Genomic DNA, 18,958 nt, shown 5'->3' on the forward strand with positions numbered 1-18,958 from the left:
CTTGGTAGCAGAATCCCTTAACTTCATCTACTTCGTGACCATCGATCCTGATGTTAAGTTTCTCGCTGTTCTCATTTCAGCTACTCCTCGTTACTTTAGTCTTCTTCGATTTACTCTCAATCGATTTTCCGTACTCATTAGACTGTTCATACCATTCAGTAAATCATGTAAATCTTCTTTACTTTCACTCAGGCTGGCATTGTCATCAGCGAATCGTATCATTGCTATCCTTTCACCTTGAATTTTAATTTCTCTCCGGAACCTTTTTTTTAATTTCCATCATTCCTTCATGGATGTACAGATTGAACAGAAGGGGCGACAGACTACATCCCTGTCTTACACGCTTTTCAATCCGAGCACTACTGTCTTGGTCGTCCAGTCTTATTATCCCCTCTTGGCTGTTGTACATATTGTATATTACTCGTCTCTCCCTATAGCTTACCTCCATTTTTCTCAGAATTTCGAACATTTTGCACCATTTCATATTCTCGAACGCTTTTTCCAGGACGACAAGTCCTATGAAACTCTCTCGATTTATCTTTAGTTTTGCTTCCATTACTAACAGCAACGTCAGATTGCCTCTCTGGTGCCTTTACCTTTTCTAAAGCCCAATTTTTCATCATATAGCACATCCTCAGTTTTTATTTCCATTCTTTTGTATGTTATTCTTGTCAGTAACTTGGATGCATGAGCTGTTAAGCAGATTGTGCGGTAATCCTCGCACTTGTCAGCTCTTGCAGTTTTCGGAGTTGTGTGGATGATATTTTTCCAAAATTCAGATGGTATGTCTCCAGACTGATACATTCTACATACCAACGTGAATAGTCGTTTTTGTTGCCACTTCGCTCAATGATTTTAGAAATTCTGGTGGACTATTATCTATCCATTCTGCCTTATTAAATCTTCTCTAAAACTCTTTTAAATTTTGATTCTAATACAGGATCCCCTATCGCTTCCCTACCGACTCCTGTTTCTACTTCTATCACGTCATCTCGTAAGTCCTCGCCCTCATAGAGGTCCTAAATGTACTGTTACCACTTATCCACTCTTTCCTCTGCATTTTGCAGTGGAATCAGCATTGCAGTGTTAATGTTACAGCCTTTGGTTTTAATTCCACCGAAGGCTGTTTTGACTTTTCTGTATACTGAGTCAGTCTTCCAGACAATAATTTCCTTTCAGGTTTCTTCACATTTTTTCGTGTAGCCATTGCCCATTAGTTTCCCTGCGCTTCTTATTTACTTCATTTCTCTGTTCCAAAATTTCCATTAACAGTTTTGCACTTCTTTTGTCGATCAACTGAAGCATATCTTGTGTTACCTATGGTTTCTTTGCAGTTTCCCTCCTTGTACATTTTTTCCTCTCCAAATTCTGTGACTTCCATTTTGACAGATGTCCATTCTCAAATTGAACTGCATCTATAACCTCACAGAACTTCAAACGTATTTATTACGTAGTTTTTCCGTATCCATCTTCTTTTCGTACTGATTTTTTCTGATCGGTCATTCAAACTTCAGCCTTCATCATCACTAGATTGTGATCTGAGTTTATATCTGCTGCTGGGTACGCCTTACAACCCAGTATCTTTTATCGGAATCTCTGCCTGACTATGACGTAATGTAACTGATGCCTCTCTGTATTTCCTGGCCTTTTCCAGGTATACCTCCTCCTCTTGTGATTATTGGACAGAGTATTCGCTATTACTATCTAAACTTCCTGGTAGGTTAAAACTACGTGCTGGACCTAGACCAATTTCATATCCGCGCACACGCCGCTGCAGAGTAGAAATTTCACTCTGGAAACATCTCCCAGGCTGTTGCTAAGCCATGTCTCCGCAACATGTGTTGTTTCAAGAGTGCTAGTTCTGCAAAGTTGGAGACGAGGTACTGTTGGAAGAAGAGCTCTGAAGCCGGATCGTGAGGCATGCTTGGGTACCTCCGGCGCTGAAGCACTTGCCCGCCAAAAGAAAGGTCACAAGTTCGAGTATCGGTTAGACCTACTGTTTTGATCTGCTAGGAAGTTTAAAGTTAGTTTAGTACCATGAAACAATGCTGAATGCCTATCATCGCTATCAAGCGTATTTTGAAGGCTGTGCGTTATCGGGGATGAGCAGCCCACGCTATTGTCCAGACCTCCTGTCAACATTTCGACGATGTGTTTATCGCACAAACAACAGTCGATGAACCTACCGTTCTGACGTCGTGAACGCCTTCCTGCAGGTGACAGGAACCAAACAAATGTAACAGCCTGCGTTGTCTGCTAACTTGAACCTGTCTGACCACGTATAGGGTCAGTTGACACTTGCAGGATTCGTAGCAGACACACTTCTTACACAATGGATCACCTCAGGAAGGCTGATGCCGACGTGTGGGACAGGCTTGAGCAGTAACGTCTCACTTCCTTGTGGATGATCCTAAAATGTCGCATCACAGATGCTGAAGCAGTCCACTACTATTACTCAGGGCAGATTTTGTTTCAATGGATATGCAATGACGTGCCCTTCGAACAGACTACGGTACCTTCAATTTAGCTACTGTCTGTTCCAATCTATTTTTAGTTTCATGTTGAGGTGCCTATCGAATATTAGCCTCATCCACGCACAGTATTTCGACAACGTGACTCGTCCAACAAGTCCTACTTGAGACTGATAGTCGTGTAGAGCGGGTCCATCATTTATACCTACTGCATACATTGTCCTATACTCTGTTCTCGGTTTTCGTCTGTGGTCCATTCCCAATAGAATCGTTCGGAAACGTTCCTTGTAGATCCAGTGCACCTGGTCCGAGCTGATATTCCGTTTCCGGTGAGTTGCGCCTCCAAGATCATTTCTAAGCATTCCGTTTGTCTTCATTTCCACTAGAAACGTCCTGAGACGTTCAGTATTTGGTACGGTGTACCTTGCTGCGAGCTGGCATTCATTTTAGATCACCTGCACCTGACAGCGATCTGGGGTTCTGTTCTCAGTACGGTGCACCCGGTGCTCTGTCAGGGGTTCGTTCTCATGTCCACATTCTCAGTCCTTCTTCTTGTTTTCTGCTGCTCCACTAATGAGTTTTTAGAGACTTCACAACAGAACCATATGCTGCGCTATGTTCGGATCCACTGTCACGATTCATGAGGATTTCTGCCACTTTTATCTGTATTGACTCTCGCGTAACAGTACCAGTATCTGAGGCTACCAGATTCCTCGTTTTCTTAAGTAAGAGGCCAATTCGCAAACTGTTGTAACAGCCTGATTAATTTGAAGAATAGTACGAGCTGCTTCTCGAAGGATCCACGGTATTCCATACTCGATGACTCTTCTCCGCATCTTAGAGCACATGCTCTAGCGTACCTTAGAACACGTTATCCCGATGAACACATCGAAGAGGAGGACTAATTCTCTATCCTCCACGTTCATCAAGCGCTGGGTTCCTATTCTTTGCAGTCATGTAAAGCTATAGGTTTATGTAGCTCTTGTTAATGATAAGATGTCTCGTCCTTTTTGAGCTGTGGCTGTACTAGGCCATGTTTCTTGCAGAAGCTGAAGTCTGCATTCAAGACGAGGATGGGCACTTTCAACAATTTTAGTGGGGCGCTATGAAGTACTTGTAAAATGCTGCAAGCGGCATTCGTACCGGTTACTTTGCCTGAGATAGTATGTGCGGCATTTTTTGCACGGATAGATGTTATAGTGTTCATTTTGAAAGTGGAATGCGCCCACTTCTTTTAAAACGCCTTGCAATTCACTAGAGGTAACCTAGAAGTAGTCCCTAAGACAAGAAATAAGTATAACAAGACGCAGCAAGAAATGAGTACTGAAAATGGCTTTGCTGTAACCTTCTTTCACACACAAGAACCAAATAAAGGAAAACACATTTAGTAAATAAATATAAATCGTAGCAGGAGTCTATTACGTAAAATCATGTTTTAATATTATGTTGCACACGTTGTTCATCGCGTTAGATTTGCAGTTCTTCAAAAGTTATGAAGTACATTTTGTATTTCCATAGCTGAAAAGGAGAAACAAATATTTCAGTCTTCCGCGAAATGCGTTTCCGATATTTTACAGTTAACATCCGACTGCCGTGTAACTTCGTTGTTAAAAAAATATCTACAGTCTGTAGTTACCGGTAGACGGAATATTGCACCCCGAATGAAATAAAAATTCTGCCGGAATTCCCACAACGGTTTGTCAGTGTTGTGAGGTTGAGTATCCCTGCGGAGAAAAACTCTCACTTTTGATCTGACCGGACGCTTGGGTTTCTAGTGAACATTTCATTGCAATCTGCTATTAACTGACGCACGTTGCTGCCCAGTGGGATTTTGTTGTTGTGTGCGAACGTTCGACGTGTAACCGTAGCGCGAACTATTCAATTTTTCCTACAATTTCGGCATGTAAATGCTGGTCATTGATCACGTAACCCCTGGATCGCACACTGAGACTGACCCGTTCTGAATATAAAGCGGCGATTTGCAACAGAGCTGCCTGTGAATAAATGAAGCATTTGAGAGTGTGACTAATGACATCCAATTTTTGCACAAATGAAACTTAGGCTCTATCTGTTTCCTTATGTTCATAGAACGTAGTTGCCACAGCACAGAAAATTATATCGTTAGTGTTTCATGATTGTATATGAAAATGTTGAAAAAAGAACACCTGGGCTGTGTTGCGTTGACAGCGAAAATCTTCAGGCGGTTGCCAGAGCTACACGTCAAGACATGACATATATACGACATTTGCTCATGGAGAACCTAAATTTTAGCCACAGGAAGAGAATAAACCGTATATTTTATATTATCCTTTCTAGAAAAATTAGCGCAAATGGGCCACACGGGGTGGCACGAAGTTCGTCAGTGAAAGCAGCCATTTCCTTGGGGCGTTGATTACCTCACACTTCATGGTCAAAAACGAGTGTGTGGTAGATGAGCAACAGGAACACGTTCTTGACAAGTTTTGATATTCCTGACACCCTCGGAAGTTTCAGCCCTTCTGTAAGGATACTGTGGGACTGTATCCGCATATGGGGCCAAACGCGACCGCAATATTTGCTCTCGTCCAAGGTAGAAACCAACAGGGACCGTCAGAAACCATTCTACGGAATTTTAATGTGTTCCATGGCAGGAAAGGATACCTACAAATTTTCGTACTTTCTATTTTACGTCATCCTGCGGTGTGAATAGTTAGGAGGGAGGGAGTGAATAATGCGACAAAAGATCCCTCTAACACCTCTCAGTTCGGCAAAACCCTCAATGACATCTGCTCATCTTCCTTGAGAATTTTAGAAATGGTCGCATACAGAAGCAGCCTGTTAAATACCCGTAAGCGCCTGCAGGTAGGCAACTGATTAACTTCCGTGAAAACCACCTCGACTCTGCCTGAATGCTCGGTTTTCTGTTGCCCGCGAAAGAGAGTCTCGGCCCAACACACAATTTCAATCCGCCAGGAAGTTTCACTTGAGAGCTGATGGTGTGTCTAATGTTACTGGACCTTTTCAGGTGGAGCTCGTACACGTGTTATCATCTTTCCGTCTTTAAGAAAGCTCATACGATTGTCATGAATAGTATGAAAGCTCATTCCTACAGGTCATGCAGACTGTTGGCTGTAGGGTAATTGCTGCAGAGCAAGTGAGTATGAGACGGACTCACAATAACTATAGAAACGACTCCTTCCAGAATTACACGCCACGAGATCATCGTACGACTGTTCCACGGGCTTTAGCGAATAGATGGATAACAACAGTTGAAATCCGAGCAGAGGTTAAAGGCAGTGTGCCACTACGAACTGTGAGGTTCATATTACTGGAAGCAGGATTGAGGCATCGGATTGCCATTTGTCGTTTACTACTGGTACTATAGCTCCGAGATCAGGGACTGGCATGGTGTGGAACCAGAATCAAGTGGGACATTGAGTGCTATTGTGTAGTGTCCAGCGATTAGACTCATATCTGTTTGTGGCGGTCACATGGAGGCCACAGTGCACGTAGATGACGTGATGAAAGTTCACAGATTGTCGACAGCGATTGTCGAGACTCATACCACTCCTATTTCTGGACTCATAGTGTGAAGAACTATTGAATGTAACAGGACTGATTTGGTAAATGTTGAAGGCAGGCTGAGTGCTCGCCATTATGTGGCAGGAATGGCTAACCATGTTGTCATTCTCTTCATGACCAGGGCACAAAAAGACATACTCCAGCAGGATAATGTAAGATCCCACACTGCAATTCTCATCACAAACTCCGTAAGGAATATGTATATAGTAATAATTGGCAGCCAACGCTGTACAATCGCAATTGTGCGATTGTACAGCATTGGTAGCCAATTACTAAAATAAAAATGATTGCAGGCCTCAGACGGGATTTTATGTCCTGTATATCGTATGTATATGGTGACCCATTTATCTTGACCACCCTAAATAACTGTTTGTCCAGATGCAAATTACAAAATGTTTCAAGCACATTTTCTTTAGCCTTCAGGGGGACATCAATCAGCATGATTGCCCTCGTTGTAGTTTTGTTTTTTACAAAGATATAAACACTGGTGTGACTCTTTTAAAAGGCCCCCTGTATTTTTTATTCGGTACTTCATTTCCTCTCCTAAAGATCTATTCAAAAATGTATCACAGTGTACCATTCACTGAAACACAACGTTATTAATTACACGACACAACATTGACGTTGACACTCCCAGTGCTTAGTGTAGGTATTCGGGGTAATGGAACACCTCCACGTGCTGATGTTGACAGAGGTCAGATGTAAACATAAGTAGAATGCACACCCGTCGTTCCGTCAACCATCGTCAGTTGAAGAGTTGTGTGAGTAAAATGTACACCAACGAAGAGAAGGTAGAAATCCTACTCTTCTATGGCGAATGTTAGTTAGCAGAACAGTAATTGCAATACTGTTTTCTTATGTACGGGTACATTTAGCATAGTAGTTAAGTCGCTTTAAATACTGTTGTGTAGAGTAGGCATGCTGTAAAGGCTGTCCTCCCTACAAACTGCATAGACATAACGTTTCTTTTATTGTTGTTGCTCCGCAGGCAGCGGAACTGTACAGAAAGCGATATCATGAGAAGAACCCATCGTCCCGAGGATGCTTTATCGTCTTGTTGCGACGCTTCAGGAAACGGCAAGTTTCAATTGACGACAACGCAGAGATTGGCATTCCTAAAACCAGTGTACGTCGCATTCTTACACGTCACCGGTTCCATCTTTACCGACATCAAGAATTGCATGGAAATGATTTCCAGACTCGTGTACAGTTCTGTCAGTGGGCACAGCAGCAAATCTTCGTGAACCCGGACTTCTTCTCGAATGTTCTATTTACCGATGAATGTTCCTTCTCAAACAAAGAACAGGTAAATAAAAGGAACATGCATTATTGGCCCAGCGACAACCCACGATGGTTTGGACTGGTCGAACATTAGCGTCAATGGAGAGTTAACGGCTGGAGTGGGATGCTTGGTACTACGATTGTTGGCCCTTATTTTATGAATGGTAATCTAAACGGCACAGCGTATGCCAACTTCCTCAGACGAATTCATCCTCCTCTTCTGGATGAAGTGCCGCTAAGAACCAGCATGCTTACGTGGTATCAACACGATGGATGTCCAGCACATAATGCCTTGCGTGCACGTCGTGTTCTGAACCGAAGGTATCCTGCCAGATGGATTGGTCGAGGAGGAACAATTACTCGGCCTGCTAAATCTCCTGATTTAAATCCTCTGGACCTTTTTCTTTGAGGCTGCGTTAAAGACGTTGTCTATCGTGATATTCCAACAACTCCAGAGGACATGCAGGAACGTATCGTGCTTGCTTGTAATTCTCTTCAGCAGGCAACACTGAAAGAAGTAAATAACTGTTTCATCGCACGAGTGCACCAGTGTATCGCTGTCCAGGGTCATCACTCTGGGCACCTTCGAATGTTCTCCTCCCGGGCAATGGTAGAGGAGAGTCAAAGTCAATTTTGCATTATGTTTTACTTGGTTTTCATTTGTTTTCTGACAACTCCAGCAAGTGGACGAGTTTGTGATCCCGGGCTCAAAGTCAATGTTGTGTTATGTTAATAATAACGTTGTGCTTCAGTGAATGGTACACCGTGATATATTTTTGAATAACTCTTTAGGAGAACAAATTAATTACCGAATAAAAAACACAGTGTGCCATTTAAAAAAGTCAAACCGCTGCTCATATTTTTGTAAGAAAGAAAGCTACAACGTAGGCAATCATGCTGATTGATGCCCCCTTGACGGCTAAAGAACATTTCCTTGAAACATTTTGTAATTTGCATCCGGACAAAGAGTTATTTAGGGTGGTCAAGATAAATGGGACACCCTGTATACGTATATTAATACCAAATTCCAATACGCAATGTTCATGAACTAACGTCTACTTCAAGCATGGCAAGAAATTCCTCAATATGATAGTCGGGGATTGTTTTCTCCCACGCCATAACGAATGCAAGAGTGTAATCGTTGCCGTGGGACGACCTGATGCTTACGTTGACGACAGCATTTCAGAAGGGAATGAAACTTTAATGGTTTAATACCCGGTGTACGTGTGGCATCGGCCGCTATCCCGTCGGCCACACTTTCAACTTCGCATGCCGCCGGTTACGCAGTTGCGTTTCCTACAGCCGCCACCGCGGCACGAGAGCGGTTCCACGAACGACTACGCCACTGCCAATGAAATGCAAGCATCCCTTCTCCGGAGCTCCAGCGGCGGATGTACTGAAGTTCGACATCTAGTCACTGAGATCTTTTTGCGTGTTTCGCCATTTGAACAACATTTACAGATTTTCACAGTGGTCAGACTCGACGTCTTATGAACAAACGTTGTATCGAACATGACAGATTTATACACTACTGGCCTTTTAAATTGCTACACCACGAAGATGACGTGCTACAGACGCGAAATTTAACCGATAGCAAGAAGATGCTGTAATATGCAAATGATTAGCTTTTCAGAACATTCACACAAGGGTGGCGCCGTTGGCGACACCTACAACGTTCTGACATGAGGAAAGTTTCAAACCGATTTCTCATACACAAACAACAGTTGACCAGCGTTGCCTGGTGAAACGTTGTTCTGATGCTTCGTGTAAGGAGGAGAAATGCGTACTATCACGTTTCCGACTTTAATAAAGGTCGGATTGTAGCCTATCGAGGGGGGTCGCGACATTGCTACTCGCGGTGGTCGAGATCCAATGACTGTTAGCAGAATATGGAATCTGTGGGTTCAGGAGGGTAATACGGAACGCCGTGCTAGATCCTAACGGCCTCGCATCACTAGCACTCGAGATGACAGGCATCTTATCCGCATGACTGTAACGGATCGTGCAGCCACGTCTCGATCCCTGAGTCAGCATATGGGGACGTTTGCAAGACAACAACCATCTGCACGAACAGTTCGACGACGTTTGCAGCAGCGTGGACTATCAGCTCGGAGACAATGGCTGCGGTTACTTTTGACGCTGCATCACAGACAGGAGCGCCTACGATGGTGTACTCAACGATGAACCTGGGTGCACGAATGGCAAAACGTCATTTTTCTGGATGAATCCAGGTTCTGTTTACAGCATCATAATAGTCGCATCCGTGTCTAGCGACATCGCGGTGAACGCACATTGGAAGCGTGTATAAGTCATCACCATACTAGCGTATCATCCGGCGTGATGGTATGGGATGCCATTGGTTACACTTCTCGGTCACCTCTTGTTCGCATTGATGGCACTTCCAACGGTGGACGTTACATTTCAGACGTGTTACGACCCGTGGCTCTACCCTTCATTCGATCCCTGTGAAACCCTACATTTCAGCAGGATAATGCAGGTGCTGTATGGGCCTTTCTGGATACAGAAAATGTTCGACTGCTGCCCTGGCCAGCACATTCTCCAGATCTGTCAGCAATTGAAAACGTCTGGTTAATGGTGGCCGAGCAACTGGCTCGTCACAATACGCCGGTCACTATTCTGGATTGACTGTAGTATCGTGTTGAAGCTGCATGGGCAGCTGTACCTGTACACGCCATCCAAGCTCTGTTTGAATCAATGCCCAGGCGTATCAAGGCCGTTATTACGGCCAGAAGTGGTTGTTCTAGGTATTGATTTATCAGGGTCTGTGCACCCAAAATGGCTTGAAAATGTAATCACATTTCAGTTCTAGTATAATATATTTGTCCAGTGAATACTTGTTTATTATCTGCATTTCTTGGTGTAGCAATTTTAATGGCCAGTAGTGTACATCTCATGTGTATGTACTTATTTGTACTTTCAAATCTACTCTTAGCACCTGACGCTTCTGAAGTGTTCGTAGAAGAGCCAACACCGTGTTGCTAGAGGAGGCCGAAATGCACGCTTTTAAGCTCACGTAGATTGGCGTGAGGTCTGGAACAAGGTAAAGTAATTATCCTATAAAGAAAAGAACGTAGTTCTTGGAATACTTAACTTTAATTCACATTTGGAGAACATAGCTCTTGTTTAGATATTATTACAGTATAAACTGGTAATGGCACCTTGCTAGGTCGTTGCAAATGACGTAGCTGAAGGCTATGCTAACTATCGTCTCGGCAAATGAGAGCGTATTTGTCAGTGGCGCTCGGTCTGCAATCACTGACAGTGGCGACACGCGGGTCCGACGTATACTAACGGACCGCGGCCGATTTAAAGGCTACCACCTAGCAAGTGTGGTGTCTGGCGGTGACACCACAGCTTCAGCAACAAAGTTATGTATTACTTTTAGTATTTTATATTAGGTTTAGAATAAATTAATATCTGGATGCTCTGTTCTCGAACGGCGTCTGTCCCTCGCTCCTGTATCCACTAAAGAACCATACATCGTGCAAAGGAAAACGTAAATGATTCCTACTGAATTCTTTTTTAAGTGTGTGCGTCTATTAGTTTGATATACGCAAGTTGAAATATTGAAGATGAGATATTTAACGAATTATGTCAACATCTAATTGCTGAGCTTTTGTTCATTTTTAGATTCAACAATTTACTGAACTGCTGTCAGCCGTTTCTTGCCTCGTACAAGCGCAACCAGCCCAGCAGCAAAAGGCCCCAGAGTTTAAAGTAGGAATTCAGCTGCCGCTCTACTCTTGCGACAGTTGGATGAGACGAAGAAAACATGGAAAGAATACGTAACATAGCTGCATCAACATCTGACGCCTGCAAGATCACAAATGAATCCCATCGTGCACTTTCCTTTTTATGTGTGGTAGTGTACACCTACTGCCTCCAAGTGACATTGTTTCCCCTCAGTGAGCCCCAAACACAGCCCTAATGGGTTATAACTGCGAGGTTTGGCGAATTTTTTGAGAGTCAACGACACGTTTATGTTGCGAGGTATAAGTTTTTCAGTACGAAACGTGGTAGTATAGATATCTGCTTCGCGGCCTAATGGCGTGACTTCATCATTCTCGCTCGCCGCTAGATGGCGCGTTTGCGCGTCCTTGTGAGTTTTGCAGTATTGTCTGCGTAAAGTGCGAGACCAGACTCTCCAGGGAGAGGCAAAATGGAATAGTCGGCTTTTGGGACACGAGGCGGTGTCTGCGTTGAAAGAGTGTGTTGCCATGTATGCGGGAAACATTATGATGTAATGTAGATCTATGGGGAACATAGAACGGTAGGTGTTTGGAAAGATGTTTTCTGGTGCATTCCATTCATGGGCTAATTGGATCAGACCACCGCATTCCTGGCCGTTTATGCTGCATTAATTTGTACACCGTGAGCATCCAGCTAGGTTCAATAGTTTCCTTGTGCATTTGGCAAGACGCTCAATCGCATGGTTGCTGAGGACACGAGTTGTTTTGGGGCGGGGCCGCCTCTGCCTTCCTCTTGCGTCGTTTTGCTGTCCGGCATGTTACTTTGAGTGTATTTGTTTCAATATATATCCGTTTGTAATTGTTACTCTGTTAAGGTCTCTGTCACTCTAGTCAAACAATTTGTAAACATTCGTCGTGATCTGTGACCTTCATTGTGACCTCATAAAGTGCCTAAGGTTGTTAAGCTGAGCTAAACGCTTCGGGACACGACACTGTTGTTTAACCCTGCTGTTCTGTTCGGGTCTATATGACCCGAAACGAATATGAACGTTATTTTACATTATGTAAATACCAATATATATTTATGAAACTTTGTGACTTTGTCTGAAAATGGATGAGCAGCATGTGTTTTAAAAGGTTTTAAAAAAGTTTAAGAAGTTTGGGCTTCAACTGTAATAGTTGCATATGTAATGTTCGGGTCATAATGACCCGACACAAATATGTTTAGTGTAACTCGTATTTATTTCTAAAATCTGGAAATGGCGAAAATTATTTTTGTTGTGTTGTGTGGGAATAGTGACTGCATCATTCCAACTTACTCTCAACAATCACCTAAAGCTCCATGCGTTCACAACAATGGGCTTGTTTGTTGCTTTCCCCAGGAAATAATAATTGGCAGTTCTCAATAATTGGAATGCTTTGTTTCTGCCCAGTTTGACTTGTGACACCATGGCGATGAGACCATTGAATGATCGTGAGTTGGAAGAAATAGTAAATGCCTCACCAGATGAAGGATCACTTTCTGAGTTTGAAGATCACATCAGCAATGCATCTGAAAGCGAGTGTTCCGATGACAGTTACGACAGTCCACAGCCCATACAAAATAGTGTAGAGACTTTTCTTTCTAAAAATGGGAATATAGAATGGCAGTTGCATCCACCAGCACAACATGGTCGCCTACCAGCTTCGAACATCATCAAGAGTACCCCAGGAGTTACCAGGTATGCAGTCAGCAGAATATCTGATGTAAAATGTTCATTTGAAGCAGTATTTCACACAGCGCTTCAAAATGAAATAATAGAGATGACAAATATTGAAGGGCAGCGAGTTTATGGTGAACAGTGGACAGATATTGATGGTTCTGTTTTCCATGCATACTTAGGACTCTTACTCCTAGCGGGTGTATATCGATCTCATGGGGAGTCTACAAAAAGTTTGTGGGATAAAGATACTGGGCGAAACATATTTCGAGCAACCATGTCTCATGAAACATTCTGTAAGATATCACGTGTCCTGCGATTTGACAAGAAATCTACTAGAGAGGAAAGACGACGTACTGACAAACTTGCCGCAATTCGTAGTATTTGGGAGAAGTGGGTAGAGGTCCTTCCTAAACTGTATAATCCAGGAGAAAATGTTACTGTTGACGAGCAGTTAGTAGCATTTAGAGGTCGCTGTCCATTCAAGCAGTATATCCCAAGTAAACCGGCAAAATATGGGATCAAAATATGGACCATGTGTGACAGCAAAACTTCATACGTACTGAAAGCCCAAATTTATACAGGAAAGGTGAGTGGAGCGGCACCAGAAAGAAATCAGGGAATGAGGGTGGTATCTGATCTCACTTCTGAGTTACGTGGTCAGAATATCACGTGTGACAACTTTTTTACGTCGTACAATTTGGGGCAGCTGCTTCTGAAAAGGAAATTGACTATGTTGGGAACTATACGGAAAAATAAGCCGGAGCTTCCACACAAAATGACCAACAAGGAGGTACACAGCTCTTCATTTTACTTCACAAATGACACTACTGTGGTTAATTATATTCCTAAGAGACACAAGAATGTTGTACTTATGAGCACTCTCCACCATGATGCGGAAATCAGTGACAGGGCTGATAAGAAGCCAAAAATGATTTTGGACTATAATTCAACCAAAGGTGCTGTAGACACGCTTGATCAGTTATTAGGTACATATACATGCAAACGAAAAAGTAATAGGTGGCCAATGATAGTTTTCTACAATATTCTTGATGTTTCTGCTTATAATGCATACGTTTTGTGGATTTCGGTTGACCCTAATTGGAATGCAAGCAAATTGACTAGAAGGAGAATATTCTTGGAGGAACTTGGAAAGTCACTGATAAAAGAACATATTGCATCAAGAACGCATTTCCCAAGAACAGAAGATTCTTTGAGAATGGTCACAAGCATCCAAAACCCGAATGATGTGGGTGGTGTGTCAGAATCGGTAACAACAAGAAAATCTACAAAACGTGCACGCTGTAAGTTCTGTCCATCAAGTAATGACAATAAAACAAACATGGTGTGTGGAAAATGTAGTAAACATATTTGCAAGAAACATGTAACCTACTTGTGTCCACAGTGCAAGCAGTAAGAAAAGAACTGTAGTATTTTATAAGATGATTGTATTGAAAATTCTGTTGTTTCAAATTTATGTGAATACTTGTGCCTAAACTACAATCAGTAAGAAGAGAGGATTCTAAAGTTGTAGTGCTTTCTATGTTGGAATGTAATAAAAAAACTGTAGTGTGTTCTGTACTGTAGTGTGCTCTAAGATGAATATCTGTAATGACAACTGTCTGTTGTTAGAAAATGTCAATACTTACGTCTAAACTGTCAACAATAAGAATAGAAGTATGGAAAAACTGTAGTGCTTTCTAAGTTGAATGCCTGTAATGGAAACTGTCTGTTGTTTCAAATTTATGTGCATATTTAAATGAAAAATATCCCTCAATAAAGTTGTATGCATTGTTATTATTATTATTATTACCATTATTATTATTATTATTATTATTATTATTATTACTAACAAGGTACTGGAATAGAACAACAATGTCGATAGCTAAAACTGTACCAAAATTTATGTTTCTAAAGCATTTTGATATGTCGGGTCATATTGACCCGAACAGTATATATGTCAAGTAAAAGTGAACAGAACAGCAGGGTTAACAATCACCCTTCCTGGGTGCCAGAATCACACGTTTCTTCACATTTGTGCTTAATCCTGGTTATTCATTTAATGTATGTTAATGATTTAAAATGCGTTGGTTTTAGTTGTGTGTTAGATGGGTGGCCGTGCCGGGGTCCTCAAGGTCTTTATTGAGGACGTTAATAAGCAGAAATGGGTTAGCTGCTCGCCCTCGCCCTTTCTGATGCTGTGGTAAGGTCTTGTTTGGCTTTTTCTATGTGACTGCATCCGTTCGAGCCTTACGTTCATGATTAAACACCCAGAAACTTTGGTGGCACTATTTGACCCTTCTCACTAGCCCTCAGGGCCACTATTTTCAATGTAATTAATGGATGTTGCAAATTGAATAAAATTGATTGGTCTCATTTAGAGCTTTTACCAAACGAATTTGTTTAGTACATAATTTAATTTATACTCAAATTGTAACTTAATGGGCAGTAAGTTGACCCAATTTGGTGTTCAGAATTTGTCGTTGATTTGCATCTAACTGAAGGGGCTTAGGTGTCTATTTATCTTGTGCTTCCTTTGGTGAAGGGCTACTATGACTGTATTACTGTTTGATTTGGACACGTCTTGCTTAGGCAGTTCCTTCGCCGCGCTGTTTCCTACCGGTCAGAGCTTCTTGTCTTGAGTAAGGAATCTGTTCGAGCGACCCGCCACTGGGTGGCTGTGTATTACCGCCTGCGCGTGCTCTGCGAGGTGAGATTGCAGCATGTTGTTTGTAGGGCAGGGCGAGACCTGACACCGTCACTTACCTCTGCTGGCATCTTTCACGCCGCTTCGTCGGCTCCCAAGTTGAGTTTGCTTTTCCTTCTGTAACCTTAGCCACTTGTTCCTCATTGCCCCAGTGCCTCACTTTCTGTCTAGCTCCTTGATCGTTACTGCAAATGCAATCCTGCGCTACCAAGGACTTACTGTCCTTGACTAAAAGACATGTTATTCAGTTGTATTTTTGCTAATTAATTCATTGTCTTAGAAAGAACCGTTCTTAAAGATTGTCGTTCTGAAACTGTTTCGGGGCCCACTGCTACCTTCATATTGCTTTAAATACAATTGTTAGTTTCTTTTACCTGTTTGGTTTTGTAGAATTCGCAAGTTATTCAGTAATGAATATTTGCCCAGCCCCTTATACGTCAGTTCTGTAGTTCTTCTGATTGTCATTCGGAACTACCTCAACTAAGAATTTAAATTTTTGGCGCTCTCTTCTTTTTCAAAATAATTATATTGTGAAGCACTTTATTGGAACTACTAATATCATTAACCAGGTTACAACTTTTCGAAATCTTTGGGAGAAATGAGCCCTTTGTAGACTGTGATATTCTCGTTAAAAAAATAAATTCAAGATGTGAGAAATGACGAATGATGTCATAACAGGGGCTTATATTTCAACAAGGAGTTCCAATCCTTGTCCTATTTCTGGGAATTTCAGCTATAAATAATGGATTGCGAAATTGCAGGGTAAGACTAGAGACTGTAAATTCAATTGCGTCTGCCGTAATTTATCAGGATGAAATGCTTCACGATGTTATTATTCAGAATCTACCAGGTCAGAGATCGACGACCGAAATTTTAATGCATCGCTACCCTAGCCTCGGTGAAGTGCTCACATTAATCGATGCACGCGAAGTTCAAGATTTAACCGAGAAAGACTTCTGTGTACCATTTATCGCTTCACTTGAGACAAACAACCCGTGCTCCAGCACTCGTAAGTCTGGGTGAAAAAACAAGGCCGGACGCTCTACATATAGCGTTTGCGGCGCTGGCGCAATGCTAATTACGCTGCCCCAGCTGCGCGCAGAACGAACTCATTTCTGAACCGCTATGTCATCCATGATCGCAAGAATTGCTTCTTCAGACAAGCCGAGACAAGCTGAATGCAAATTTTGTTATCGCACGGACCATACAAAACCGGTCTGCCTGTAAAAGACGAGAAATCCCTTCTCTGTTTCACACGGGAATAATGCAAAGTAGGAAATCAATGTCATTTCGTATTTAAATTCTGTGCTTCCTCCTGCTCAAAAATCAGACAAGCCAAGACGCAGAAAACGCGCACACACGCGTTTAATGAGGATACCAAATACTTGAATAAAGCTCATCCAATCTCGAAATTCACGACTGCACTCTAGTGCTCAGGTGAAAAAAGAGAACAATTTTTCACAACACGAAACGGACAATTGTATCCAGAGAATACACCGCAACCTGTGGATTACATTGCAAATTTGTAGCCAGTCAGTACCTTTTCAATTAGATACCGGAGCTTCTGTCACGTTGCTCAACCTAGACACAGATGAAAAAATTGGCCAACCGCCTTTGAAAAAATCAAATCTGCATCCCACCGAGTCTAACGCTGCAAGGTACAAAAACATGACTAAGGAAGTCTCTTTCATTGCAATCCGCTCACGCAAGAGCCCAAATATTTTCGGCATGGATGCGTTTAATGTCCTCGGATTAGACATACAGGACAATGTGCATAACACTGACCCAAAAGTTTCCCATGCCGCATCAACAACTCTGTGGCAAGCATCGACATTTGTTCGATGACACTTAGGATTTTCACACTCTCATTACTCTGAAAGCTAACGCAGAACCCAAATTTTGCCACACAGGGCCTGTGCCATATGCATGCGCGACGACATGGCTTCAGAAATTCTGAGACTGAAACCTATTGTGCGGATTTGAAACGCACAGTAAGTTCACAGACAGTCATTAAATCCTTCCCGCTCCTACGTACAGAGTAAATTTTGGATCAGCTAGCGTGAAGATAGACTCTAATAAAAACTGATCTTGCAGAAGCCTACCTTCAATTAACAGTGGACGAAGAGACAAAGAAAATTTTGTTGTGAGTATTCATGTTGGTTTGTTTGAATATCAGTGCCTACCTTTCGGAAGTGCTTCCGCACCTGCGTTATTTCAAAAATTTCTCGAACAAGTAACGTCGAAGGTGCCTTCTGGTTTGATTATCTTGACGACATAATCGCTCCCGGATAAATATAAGTACAACATCCTAAAAATTTGAAGTGTCTTTTTTCAAGATTTAACGTAGGCTGTTCTCATATGTATCTTGGAGGAATGTTCTGTTTTCAATACGACAGAATACGTAGGGCAAGTCATCGACGCCAGTGGCACTCGCCCTTCGACGAAATATATGTAAGCAATTCAGAAATTGCGATTCCCTAAGAACTTACGTGAACTACGAGCTGTTCTTGGGAAATTGTCTTACTACGTAAATTTCATCCCCAATGCGGCGCAAACTGAAGAGCCTCAGACGTAAAAATGTTCCATTCCGTTGGACAAAAGAATGTGAGCAAGCTTTTTAAGTACTGAAAAACGCATTGCTTCGTCAACCTTGCCTTGTGCACTACGATCCGCTCAAGCCAGTTGTGCTTACAGTCAATGCCTAATCCCATTTTGTAGGGGCTGTTTTATCCCACAAAATTGGCAAACAGAACGTCCTGTTCCATTTGCTTCCAACACATTTAACATCTATCAAATCAGTTACAGTCAGCTGGAGAAGGAAGGCCTGGCTATATGGTGTCACCATATTTCATCATTTCCTGTATGGCAGACAATTTTTCCTGGTCACCAACCGTAAGCCTTCGACTACACTGTTTCACCCATCAAAACAAGTTCCCGCCCCCATGGCGCAGAAGGTTCGACACTGGTCGCTGTTACTGTCAAATTACCAGTACTAAATTCTTTATCGGCTGAAGGTGCAACACGAAAACTTCGACATATTGTGTCGTTTACCTATCTGCACATATGCAGCATCGACGCCTCAGAAGCTAATTGTTTACATACTGATTCTTCTGAATCGCAAGCACTGGATTCTTTTCCTGTTGATTCACGGTGGATCGCACAATTTATGGAATATGATCATTCACTGCGCTTAGTAAAAAGTTGCATTCACATATGTTGGTCGCGATCTCAGAAATGTGGTCCCGATTCCTCAGCAGGAAGACATTTTCTGCATCGCAACTGTTTACCTCTTCCGATGATGTGATTCTGCTTCACAAACATAACGAACAGACAAAAGTTTTAATCCCTGCCTCGTTGCAACAGCTAGTGTTAAGTCTTCTACAAAGAGGTAATTGGGGAATAGTTCGCATTAAGTTGCTGGCGCGCCAACATCGTGCGTGGCTTGCTTTAGATAAGAAAATAGAACATGTGACGGCACAATGACGCACTTGCGTGGACTGTGAGGTTGCTCCGTGCCAGGAATCTTTC

The sequence above is a fragment of the Schistocerca piceifrons genome, chromosome 5, assembly GCF_021461385.2.
Source record: "Schistocerca piceifrons isolate TAMUIC-IGC-003096 chromosome 5, iqSchPice1.1, whole genome shotgun sequence".
NCBI lineage: Eukaryota > Metazoa > Arthropoda > Insecta > Orthoptera > Acrididae > Schistocerca > Schistocerca piceifrons.